General features: G+C 40.2%; 1 protein-coding gene across 2 annotated transcripts in view; it reads right to left on the bottom strand.

Annotated features, from left to right (window-relative positions):
- Window positions 1-13,118, bottom strand: part of Raly (RALY heterogeneous nuclear ribonucleoprotein) — a 76,808-nt gene that overhangs the window by 35,619 nt on the left and 28,071 nt on the right. Inside the window, exon 2 of one of the 2 annotated variants that reach the window (XM_075962633.1) lies at window positions 12,529-12,611. The exons of the other annotated variant lie outside the window; for it this stretch is intronic. The gene's annotated coding sequence lies outside the window, so the exon portion shown is untranslated. The remainder of the gene's footprint in view (window positions 1-12,528; window positions 12,612-13,118) is intronic. 2 annotated transcript variants of the gene reach the window in all.

Below are 13,118 nucleotides of genomic sequence, written 5' to 3'. Positions count from 1 at the left end.
TCTTGGGGTAACTCTGACCAAGGATGTGAAAGATCTATTTGACAAGAACTTTAAGTCTTTGAAGAAAGAAACTGAAGAGGACACCAGAAAATGGAAGGATCTCCCTTGCTCCTGGATTGGGAGGATCAACATAGTAAAAATGGCAATTCTACCAAAAGCAATCTATAGATTCAATGCAATCCCCATCAAAATTCTTCACAGATCTGGAGAAGACAATAATCAACTTTATATGGAAAAATTAAAAACCCAGGATAGCCAAAACAATCTTATACAACAAAGGATCGTCTGGAGGCATTACCATCCCTGACTTCAAACTCTACTACAGAGATACTGTATTGAAAACAGCTTGGTATTGGCATAAAAACAGAGAAGTCAACTAATGGAATCGAATAGAAGACCCTGACATTAACCCACAAACCTATGAACACCTAATTTTCGATAAAGGAGCTAAAAGTGTACAATGGAAAAAAGAGAGCATCTTCAACAAATTGTGCTGGCAAAACTGGATGTCAACCTGTAGAAGAATGAAAATAGATCCATATCTATCACCATGCACAAAACTCAAGTCCAAATGGATTAAAGACCTCAATATCAGTCCGAACACACTGAACCTGACAGAAGAGAAAGTGGGAAGTACTCTACAACACATGGGCACAGGAGACCACTTCCTACGTATAACTCCAGCAGCACAGACATTAAGGACCTCATTGAATAAATGGGACCTCCTGAGACTGAGAAGCTTCTGTAAAGCAAAGGACACTGTCGCTAAGACACAAAGGCAACCCACTGACTGGGAGAAGATCTTCACCAACAATGTCTAGGTTCTTAATGAAGGAATGATACCTAATCTCTGGACTGAGACACAAGGCCCTGCAGCCTTGACATTCCCTATATTCATCTCTAGTGAACAAATTCCTCATCAGCAGTAGTCATTCCTTTTCCTCTTGTCTGTCATTCTTTCTGTGAAATGTGTTTATGTAGGTGTGAATGAATGTATGTATGCAAGTGGTTGTACACAGATGAGGATGGCAACCGGAAGTCAATCTCAGATGTCCTTCTTCAGTAGCTATCCACCTTGTTTGCCTTTTTCAAACAGGGCATCTCACTGGCCTGGAGCTCACCAAGTTGGCCAATGAACCACAGGACCTGCCCATCTCTACTTCCCTGGAATTGGGATTATAAGGGCATATCACCACACTCAGCTTTTGTTTGTTTGTTTACTTACTTATGTCTTTTTGAGACAGTCTCACTATATAGCCCTGACTGACCTGGAGCTGTTATGTAGACCTGGCTGGCCTTGACTCTGCCTATCTTTGCCCACAATTAAAGGCATGTGCCAACAAGCCCAGCAAGTACTTTTTTGTTTCTTTGTTTGGGAAGGGGGTGTTTGTTATTCAACATAGGGCTTTTCTGTGTAGCCTTAGCTATCCTGGAACTTGCTCTGTAGACCAGACTGGCCTCAACCAGCAAGATTTAACGTTGGGTTGGGGGACTGAACTTGGGGTCATTATGCTTCCATGGCAAGCACTTTACCAACAGAATTACTTCCTTAGTCCATGTAGTGGTCTTTCTAATCTCTAATATGGGAAAGGAACTTGACTCCCATCTTCTACCCTCACCTAACTCCATGCTTATTTTATCACAGAATCTTGGCACACAAAATGGGTACTATATTTTAAAGACTAGAAATGGTTCCGCGGGTAAAAGCATTGGTTGTTTTTCCAGAAGACAAGGGTCCAATTCCTAGCGCCCATATGGCAGCTCCCAACTGTCTATAATTTCAGGAATTCAATGCCCTTTTCTTGTCTCCTCAAGCACCATGAAGGCAAAATGCCCATACACATAAAAATTAAATAAATATGTTTTATAACTGAATGAATAGCATTCTGACTCTAAAAATTCAAAATGGGTTCAAGGGAAATATTCTTGGCTCAAAGTCAGACTATGTGAATGTAATTTCACCATTAAAGTGCTTGGTGATCTTAAGAGCAAACTCCAGCCATTCTTTGGACCATCTGTAAATGAGTTATCGCTTACGATCTCAGAAGGTCCTTTCAATGCTAAAAATACGTGAGACTTAGGCTCATGAAGACCCAGGGATGATGTGTTTCTCAAACTATCTGTATATTCCATAGAATATATAGGAGGCACAACCAACAGCTACAGCCCCAATACTACCAAATAGAACTCAAACTATCTGTATATTCCATAGAATATATAGGAAGCACAACCAACAGCTACAGCCCCAATACTACCAAATAGAACTCAGCTGTCAGCAACATCACAGACTGTCAGTTTACTTAATTCCTTCTGATGAACTGCCAAAAATAAATTGAAGGTGAGCAGCAGAGCATTTTAATGAGTCCAGGGCATAATGAATCTTTTCCTCCCGTGTCAATTAATATTTCAAAGCTAGGATCTCCAAGGACCAATTTATTGGGAACAGAGAGAAAGCCTTTTGTTCATCGGCTGCTGCTTCCTGAGCCACCTGCCCTGCCCTAGGTATCTGCCAGGTAACAGTCCTGCTTGCTCACGTATGACGAATGGTGTGATAGAACCTGACCTGAGGGGCTCCTTTTTAGCCCAAGACCTCTGGGGCATAAAACTGAGAAAGAAAATGAGATCCAGCATTTCTCAGGATAATGGTGGTTAGAGAAGAACTGACCTTACTGCCATCTCCTAGTCTTCAAAGAGCTAACAGAAATAAGCAGATCAGTTTGCCTTGGCTTTTACTCAAGCAAGTTTTGTAGATTATGCTATCAACCCAAATATTTTGAACTCTCATACTAATCTGTTAGTTCATCTGTCACAATGACAAATCACCTGAAAGTCAACTAAGGGACAAAGATTTATTTTGGTCTATAGTTTCAGTCCATGGCTAACTAGCTCCATTGCAACAGGCCTGTGACAAATGAGGCTGCTCACCTCATGGCAGCTAGGAAACAGAACAAAGACAGAGGGGCCAGATTTATCCCTCAAAATCATGTCTTCAGTGACCTACATCTTCCAATTAGGCCTACCTCCTAAAAGGCCATTTAATATGAACCTATCAGTAGATTTAACATTATGAAGTCATTACCTTTGTGGTCTAAGCACCTCAATAGTGCCATCAGCTAGAGAATCAAACTGTCAAGTCACTGGGGAGGCACGGAGTGACCCACAACCATACATTCATATCTAAAAACTCTAACAATCTCAAAGGCAGTTATCAACAGTAGTATTATTACTAGACATAAAAACAAATACTCTTAAGAGGAAAAGAACTAACCTAGGAACACAACTAGTAAACTAGTAGGAAGGAATCAAGACTCTTATCAGTATAATTCTGAAGACAAGATTCTTCCTATCAAACTACAATAACCTTGTTTAGATACCTGAGATGATGTCCAGAATGGCAGAGGTGGCCTGCAAGCAGCCTCAGCAACATTTGAACACTTGTTAATTCACTATCTTTTACACAAGTAAAGGGAAAGTGTGTACCTATGTTGTGGAATATTCCTTTACACTGTGTGAAGATATTTCATTGTGATTGGTTTAATAAAAAGCTAACTGGCCAATAGCTAGGCAAGATTTTGGGGGCAGAGAGAATGTTGGGAGAATGAAGGGCAGAGTCACAAGGAGTTGCCAGTCAGACACAGAGAAAGCAGGAAAGCAGTTCCTGATCCGACAATGAGGTTGAGATAGGAAAACTACTTAAGAAAAGGATGGAGACCAGCAACAGTAGGAAGGAAACAAAAGAAGAGTTATGGAACATGAATAATATGTCCAAATATGTAATTATAGACATATATAAAAATGTCATAAAACTCAATGTTATATGAAACATGGTATATATAGCCTATGCTAATCAAGACTTTTTTTAAAAAAATTAACTGTTGAATTAACTACAGATTCACATGCTCAAAGCACTGAGTATACAAAAACCCCATCTACTATTAGCTGGTAATTAACTAGGGAAAAGGGAGAGGCTATCCTAGAAGGAACATTTGAGAAGTATTCCTAGGGCTTCAAATCCAGATATAGTCAACGTCTAAAATCTCAATTCTCTTCCACATTGCTTCTGTGGAAGTTAAGAATGGAGCCACGCTTCAAACAATTCTGCACATTGGCAGAGTAGAGATCAAGCTGCTAGGTGAAGTGTGGGAGTAGCATGAATAAGAGTGGGAAACTAGCACCTTACCATCAATCACCAAGTGGTAGGTCTAAGACAATGGCTGAAATAGTATATTCCCATGACAAAGACAAAATAAAAAGCTAACGTAAGAAAATTTGGAAAAAAACAAAACACCTAGTTGCTCTTTCCACCCATGTGGGTTGACAGCTAAAGACTAAAGGGAGGCCATATGTAGAGAATTATGACCCAGAGGCTATGGCAGAAGAAAAGCTGGGAAAGAAAATCAAGTTATTTCTCCAGCGTTAGAAGTGACTCAATGACTAACGCACTTCTTGAGGAAGGAAGAGGACCAGAGTTCAGATCCACAGAACCCATGTAAATGCTAGTTACGCATGGTTCCCAACCACCGGGCCCCAAAAGAAAAATAATTCCAGGTTATATTTTCAAGAAAGTATTAACTAGCCGGACGGTGGTGGCGCACTCCTTTAATCCCAGCACTCGGGAGGCAGAGGCAGGCGGATCTCTATGAGTTCGAGACCAGCCTGGTCTACAGAGCTAGTTCCAGGACAGGCTCCAAAACCACAGAGAAACCCTGTCTCGAAAAAGCAAAAACAAACAACAACAACAACAACAACAAAGAAGGTATTAACTAATTTTGGACCTAATTTAGAAATCATGATTCTGCTGGTTTCCACAGTTAAACAAAACTTGACACGCTTCCAGAAAAAGTTGGTTAACTTAGGAGGAGACTATAAGACATTAGGGAAATTCAGACCCTAGTATTTGCCTCCCCTTCTAACTTGTCCCCCAACCTTCTGTTTACTTGGCTCCCCTTCAAACTTTTTTCCTCATCTTTAAGATCCATTCCTTCTGCATATCACCCTATGTAACACCTCTGCTTCTTCATATGAACTAACAGAAAAGCAAACATGACCAAAAAGAAAATGTGGATGTTGGTTCCAGCAGACTGGGATTACCTTTCAAGAAAAAGAAGTGGTACAGCAGGGGCTGAAGAGATGGCTCAATGGTTAAGGGCACTGACTGTTCTTTCAGAGAACCCAGGTTCAATTCCTAGCACCTACATGGAGGCTCACAATGATCTGTAACTCCAATTCTAGGGCACCCAATACCCTCACACAGACATACATGTGGGCAAAACACCAATGTACTTAAGATAAATCTTTTGTGTGGTAGCACAAAAGAGAAAGAAGAAAGAAGCTGCCTACTGTGTTTAAAAATAAAGACTTGGCAAGTGAGATAGCTCCAGGTAAAGGCACTTGCTCTGCCAGCCTGCCAATCTGTTCAATCTCTGGAACCCACAAAAAGACTGAAGGAGAAAAATCAATTCCATGAAGCTGTCCCCTGATCTCAACATGTACGATGGCACACACCATACACATATACCGTGCACATACACATACATATAAATTTTAGTATTTGACATGCTTGTTATATTATGTATTAAATTACACACTGGCAAGACATATATATCCACAGGCCTGCCTCCTTTACAGGAACAAAAATGTCAGAAGACAAGAGAATCCTAAGACCCAGCCCAAGTGAAGGAAAGGAGGTCAATTAAGATTAAGTGTGGCGGGGGCTGGAGAGATGGCTCAGTGGTTAAGAGCATTGCCTGCTCTTCCAAAGGTCCTGAGTTCAATTCCCGGCAACCACATGGTGGCTCACAACCATCTGTAATGAGGTCTGGTGCCCTCTTCTGGCCACACGGACAGAATATTGTATACATAATAAATAAATAAACATTAAAAAAAAAGAAACAAGGTCAAACAAAGAAAAGCAAACAGAGTCCAACATCCCATAGTTCATCTTGAATTTAACATTTAAAAAAAAAAAATTAAGTGTGGCATCTAGGCAACAACACAGTAACATAAAGCCATATGTAGTTCAAATGGCCTGGGGTGAGAGTTATGGCATCTGTCACTTATATACAGTGTAACTTTAGACACATTTTTAAATTCTTAGATTTCACAATTATAAAATGCGAAAGATGGTTGAGGTCTCTGTTATTTTTAAAATGGTGCCCTGGAACTTAGATAGTTTAAGACCTTAGAGATAATCTTTTGGAAAGTGGGAAAATAAGCCACTAGACTAACCGTAAAGTTACAACAAAGAAAGCAGCTATGCTGGGCATTAAATTTCTATAAAACGCTCTTCTGTAAAAGTCATAATTGTCTGTTAAGGACCCTTGACTCTAATATCCTAAAATTCCATGGTTTTATGACAAATGGTAGTGAGGAATAAAAATGAAGAAACAAAATATATACATCTTTTCAGCCCTATTCCTAAAAGTATACCATTACAAAGGGGTTCCATTAAGAAGTCCCTAACAGTTGATATTAGAGTTCAAGGCCAGGTTCAGCTTCCTATTAAGCAAACAGCCAGCCTGGACATGAAACCTCATCCTTAATTTAAAAAAAAAAAAGGACAAGAAAAAAGAGGAGGAGGAGTAAGAATGGGGGAGGGGGGAGATGAGGTGGGAGAATGGTGGCATACACCTATAATCCCAGCACTAGGGAAGCAGAGGCAGGCAGATCTCTGTGATCTGAGGCCAGCCTGGTTCACAGAATGAGTTCCATATCAGCCAAGACTGTTACACAGAGAAACCCTGTCTCAAAAACCAAAACCAAACCAAAAAAAGAAAAAAAAAATTAAGGGCCAAACTGTGGTGTCATACACCTTTAATCCCAGTACTTTGGGTAACAGTACTTTGTGGAACTCCAAGTGAGAGATCAACCTGGCCTACAGAGAAAGTCTGGGACAACCATGGTTACTCAGTGTGTGTGTGTGTGTGGGGGGGTGTAACTCTTACCAATTAAATATAAATGAGTGTGAAGCAGAACATGAAAACACAGGTCTCAGAAAGTGTGAGGGCTGAGGCTAAAAGACCTTCCCCATCTGCAACTAAAGACTGGATAGGCCCAAGGCTCAGGAGAGAACCCTGTCAGAGAGAGCTTAAACTCCCTGGCACCATGGTAACTAAGGATTTGGTTCTATCACTTAACAGTAGAGTCCTTTCTTATGGGGCTCTGAAGGTATATGGATGGCTTTGTAAGCACCAAAGTGAATACAGATCTGAGTGCCTACCTAAATCTGAAACAATCTTATTCCTAAAATCTGTGGCAGGTCTCAACTCCCTCTCTCCCTGAAGGAGGTTCATTAAGCTTGATATTAACTTCATAGTAACAGACTGTGGGTTTTTTTTTTCCCTGCACTTCAGTGACAGGCACACAAGGGAGGCTTATTTACCTGAAATATTCCCCCTCTCAACTTTGAAAAGGACAGTACATGTTTTACTAGACACTCTTCCATATCAAAGGCCTTTTGATTCTTGGATCTCTAGGACCCAAATCTGAGTTCTGGGGAAGGTAGTTTAAAAGAGGGCACAGCAGAGACCTGAGAAAACAACTAAGGGCATGGGAGGTATTTCCAGTTCTCAGGCTATCCAATGCCTGCCCTTTCTTGGGCACTTTTAAACACTCTATTCTTGCAGAAACAATGTGGCCAGGGACCAGAAAGGTAGTATGGTTGTTGGGAAAGAGCTCAGTCTCTGGGGTCAAGAAGTCAGAGTTCAAACCAGCGCTGTTTTAGACATGATGTGGCCACTGCATCCATTTTCTTCACTGCGTCTGAGCTTTCCCCTCTGGAGACATTAAGAGCTTAATGGGTTTTCAGAAAGATTAGGGAAATAGTCTATTAAAATACCTACCACAAACATACAGTAGACATACATTAAGTATTACTCTAGAGGGAAAAGGGAAATGCACAAGAGAGCAGTAGAGGGTGAGAACAAAATAAAGTGGTATCTGTATGAAGATGATATAATAAAACATGTTACTCATGCTGTCTAAAGAGTTAGCAATCAAAGAGGGCTAGAAAGACAACTCAGTGTGTAAAGATGTCTTGTCTTATTAAATTCAATCTCCAAGATCTAGAAGGTAAAAGGAAAGAACCAACTCCGAAAGTTTCTCTGACTTCCATGTATGCTGTGAATTAAATCTTTTCTATCAAATATTGTAAAACTTGTGTTTCTGACGAGGAATTCCAATCTTTTTGTCTCTCCTACCTTGTAAAACTTTCCTGCACATTTTAATCCAATTCCCCATAAAATCACTTTATACAAAGAGGTTAACTCCTCAGCCTAGCCATGAGGTCGTGGCCTACCAGCAAAGTTTCCGCATGTCTATCTCTGGAAGCGGCTCCATGGTGGGTCTCTGACTCTGCCCTTCTTTTTCCCAGCATTCAGCTTAGTTTTCCCTGCCTAGCTAAGTTCTGCTCTGCTATAGGTCCAAAGCAGTTTCTTTATTCATTAATGGTAATCACAGCACACAGAGGGACTTGGCTTCAGTGGTAAATTCTATCAAACTGCTAAAGAAATAATACTAACTCTTTATTATGGACTATAATTCAGACTATAGAAAAGAGTATGATTCTACTTTCATTTAGCCTTTGAGGCCACTATTACTAATACCTACGCCAAACAAAGACATCACAAAAATACTACAATCAAATTTAATATCTGGCACACACCTTTAATCCTGGCAGTCAGGTGAATCTTTATGAGTTTGAGGCTAGACTGGTCTACAGAGTGAGTTCCAAAACAGACTCCAAAGCTACACAGAGAGACCATCTCGAAAAAGCAAAAGCATAAAAATAAAATTATACATTACTACAAAGTGAGATTTATTCTAGGATACAAGGTTAGTTTAGCATATGAAAATCAATAAAATACCATACTAACAGAATAAAGACCTGGATGGAGGTGGGCGGTCCTTGGACTTCCCACAGGTCAGGGAACCCTGAATGCTCTTCGAGCGGATGAGGGAGAAGGACTTGATTGGGGGAGGGGGAGGGAAATGGGAGGCGGTGGCGGGGAGGAGGCAGAAATCCTTAATAAATAAATAAATTTTTTTAAAAAAAGAGTAAAAAACACATTAGCAACAAAATCTAACCAGTCATAATTAAACCTCAATAAACTTGGGAGTACAAGGGACTTTTCTTAGCTTAATAAGTCACTCACAAACAGAATAACTGAATAATGCATTGTACAATAAATGGACAAGGTAAGGCTCTCATCAGTTCTTTCCAACACCATACTACATAGAGTGAGAGGTACAACTGGAGTAGTCAGCCAGAGGAACTTCTTTTTTAAAGGAAGGCTAATCTCAACATCCCTCTACCTATTTTACTCAAAAGCCTTACATAAAGTCCCTATGTATTCTTTAAGACAACTTCTCCATAGTCTAATGTCTCTTGCTTGCTTTCTAGACACTAAGGCCGATGTTGGTTTCTTCAAACATAACCAAGCTTCCGTTTCAGGACTTGTGACCTTGCTTCTGCAGCATCCTTATTTTCTCAGACAGACCTTCTTAATCTGTAGTTTTCCTTATTCCCTTCACCTACATTATTTTTCTTCACATTTATTCATTCTTTTGCTTTCTTCCACTAGAAAATATACTATGAAATCAAACTATTTTATGTTCTGCTAGATCTCAAAACCTAAAGCATGCATAGTACATAGAAAATACCAGTAAGTACTAAATAAATGAATAATAATGTCTTCAAAACAGAAAATTCATATAGTAGGATAAATAAAAAAAGAAGAGCTATTGATCCAAAAGGCTGAAAAAGACAACAGTTTAGAAACTCAATTCCACATATAACAGAAAAGATTGGGTCTCTGCAGCCAGATTCCATTACATTCTAAGATTAGCTCTTCCAATCAATGCTTACATGCCTTCTCTAAGTCTCAGTAATTTATAAAACAAGAGTATCACCACATATCTCCCAAGCTGCTATGAAAATGAAATAAATTTATGTATAAGTTAACTTGATTCAGGAAATAACCAGGCCAGCTTAAAGATAAACAATTATATTTGACTTAGGCTGTTTTGCTTTTCCCTTCTGTCTACTTAGGAGGCACAGAGAAATATCATGCCCATATGGTTCTCTTGAATTTAGTGCTGGCAAGTTCCAGTTTTTCTTTCTATCCTGAATCTTTAGGTTTTTACTAACACCTGTCTGTCTTGGTGGTTTAAAGTTATACAGATTGGGGCTGGAGAGATGGCTCAGAGGTTAAGAGCATTGCCTGCTCTTCCAAAGGTCCTGAGTTCAATTCCCAGCAACCACATGGTGGCTCACAACCATCTGTAGTGAGATCTGGTGCCCTCTTCTGGCATGCAGGCAGGCATGGAAGGAATGTTGTATACATAATAAATAAATAAATATTAAAAAAAAAGTTACACAGATTGTGTGATCTTTCCATTGCTTGTGTACCAAGCTTATAATTTACTGCCTTATGAAAACATTTCACTATTACTTAAAAATGTGAATGGTTCCTTGTAAATAAGTGTGCAATATACAAGTTTATTTATCTAGCAGTCATTGACCAGGGGAAAAAACCGAGACAGTAGAAAAACTGGAATGACCATATCTCCAGTATGGTATGCAACTTCAACACAAGTATCCTTTGTTTCACTGACAGTGGGAGTAGGCTGAGATAGCAGGAAACAATGGACACAACTGGTTAGTGCTAACACGTGAGAGTTACACCACAGCCTGAGTACATTTAACCTAACTCTGCAGAGCACACGGGGCAGACTACAACTGACAGTGCCGCGTGGTGCTGTCACCTGTGCCCAGGAACCTAGTTCTGATGACAAAAGACTGCTCTGCACAGGTCCTGCAGGAGAAAAGGAAGACAAAGATAGGGAAAGACTTATGGCAGAAATTCCCTAAGGAAAACTCTCCCTTTTCACTTTGGGGAGTAGGGTAGCAAACAAGTCTCATTTTTATGTTTCATTCATGCTACTTAATAATTTGCAAAAGTTATCTGACTTAGATTTCTCATTTGATTCTCTACATTATCATTGAATGGTTGTACACACATATGGCAACATATGCCAGGGGGTTGGGGATTTAGCTTGGTAGTAGAGTGCTCGTCAAGCAAGTGCAATATCCTGGGTTTAGTCCTCAACACACACACACACACACACGCACGCACGCAAATGCAGCAGAAAAGCAGGAAGTTACAACAATTTTATAAATTGGGGGATAAAGACTGCCCAAAGACACATATTGAGAGATGCGATTAAAAACTCGGGTATCTCAGGGCAGTGGGGGAGCATGCCTTTAATCCCCAGGATTTGGGAGCCAGAGGCAGGCAGATCTCTTGAGTTTGAAGCCAGTCTGGCCTACAAAACTTGTTCCAGGACAGTCAGGGCTGTTACACAGAAAAACCCTGTCTCCCAACATCAACCCAGCTGTCTAGGTCCCTAACTCCTGTCAGTGCATCTTCTTCTGAGATCCCTTTAGTTCTAGGTATTTTCTTCTTCCAATCACAGATAAGCCACTGCCTGCTTAAGGTCCTACACACTTTGATCCCCTCATTGATCATATTGCTGGTCACAAGGAACCTTAATTCTTCCCTGTCCTGTTGGGTTTTCTTAAATAACTTGAATTTCTGAAGAGGGCTGTCTCCTTAAAATTTCTTTAAAAAGAAAAAAAAAAGAAACTGCAGAATTCCAGGAAAACTAGCAAGCAGCTCATGAAAAAGTGTGTCCCATCATAATGGTATTCTAAGATCAGCTTTATAGGTTCCTAGATTATTTGTACTTCCTGAGCCTCAATTTCTTCATCTATAAAATGGAGTTGTCTATAGAGCAAGCACAATAAATTCTCAATGTGGTGATTTCCCTTCCTATCTGAGCTGCCCAATATCCACTTTACACAGCCCTACTGGATCACTTCATCCTTACTACCCATAATCACATTCTGCAGGACAGAGACTTCCTGATGCTAACCTGGGGCTTGGTAGATCAAAGAGACTTAAGTCAAGAAGATCCCACACACACACATGGTTGTTAGAATACATCAAAAGAGTTCATGAGAAGATAGCTATTGGTTCTAGGTCCTGAGATTTACCCTCCCCCACAGCACTGGCAAAAGCAAGAAGGAGGAAGCGTTTTTTTTTCCTGGCAAATGACCCCAAATATTCTTATGGCAACTCCAAGAAAGTGACCTCAATCCTCCTCCCAGGCCAGCAGGCCACCTAGGCTCTTTTCCAATCTCTAAAATAATCCAACACCTAGAAAAAAATAGTTGATTGTAAGATATCAGTACAGGGGGCTGGAGAGATGGCTCAGAGGTTAAGAGCATTGTCTGCTCTTCCAAAGGTCCTGAGTTCAATTCCCAGCAACCACATGGTGGCTCACAACCATCTGTAATGGGGTCTGGTGCCCTCTTCTGGCCTGCAGGCATACACACAGACAGAATATTGTATACATAATAAATAAATATTTAAAAAAAAAAAAGATATCAGTACAAAAGTTGAAAGAAATCCCCAAACCCTATATCTGCCCAAGGTTTCCCAAATCTGCCCAAATATCCTCACTTACCTGTACCAAGAATGAGTTTAACCAGCTATTTTGTCCTTAGGGTTACAAGGTCAGAAGCAACTGTCTCTAGAACCAGGGCTCACCTGTAACAGAGAAAAGAGGTCTGTCAAGGGTCTTAACCCTTACATATTCTGAATCCTGGTTTCTATCATTTCAGACCATGTTGAGTGCTACAAAGAAAATTTAAACAGTGTCATGAAAAAAAAAAAAGGAGTAAGAATAGAACCTACTTCAGATAAAATGGCCAGGAAAAACCTTTCAAAGGATGTCATGAAAGCAGAGTGGGAAAACCCAAGGACTTTACTTTTTAAAAGAACAGCAATAATGGTCCATTATATAAATCTTATTTTTTTTGAGACAGGATCTCATGTAATTCAGGCTGGGCTTCAATTCACTATGTAACCAAAGATGGCCCTCAACTCCTAATCCTCCTACCTCCACTTCCAAATCCTGGTTAGGCATAGACATGCACCACACAGAACCCTGGACTCTGGTGCTGTTGATCTACTGTTTTTGGCTTTTTGGTGTTTTGTTTTTGGTTTCTGGAGATAGAGTTTCTCTGTGTAACAGTACTGGTTGTCCTGGAACCC

This window comes from Microtus pennsylvanicus, chromosome 2 (assembly GCF_037038515.1).
Source record: "Microtus pennsylvanicus isolate mMicPen1 chromosome 2, mMicPen1.hap1, whole genome shotgun sequence".
Taxonomy (NCBI): Eukaryota; Metazoa; Chordata; class Mammalia; order Rodentia; family Cricetidae; genus Microtus; species Microtus pennsylvanicus.
The sequence above is the reverse complement of the archived record's forward strand: the minus strand, read 5'-3'. Positions and strand labels throughout refer to the sequence as shown.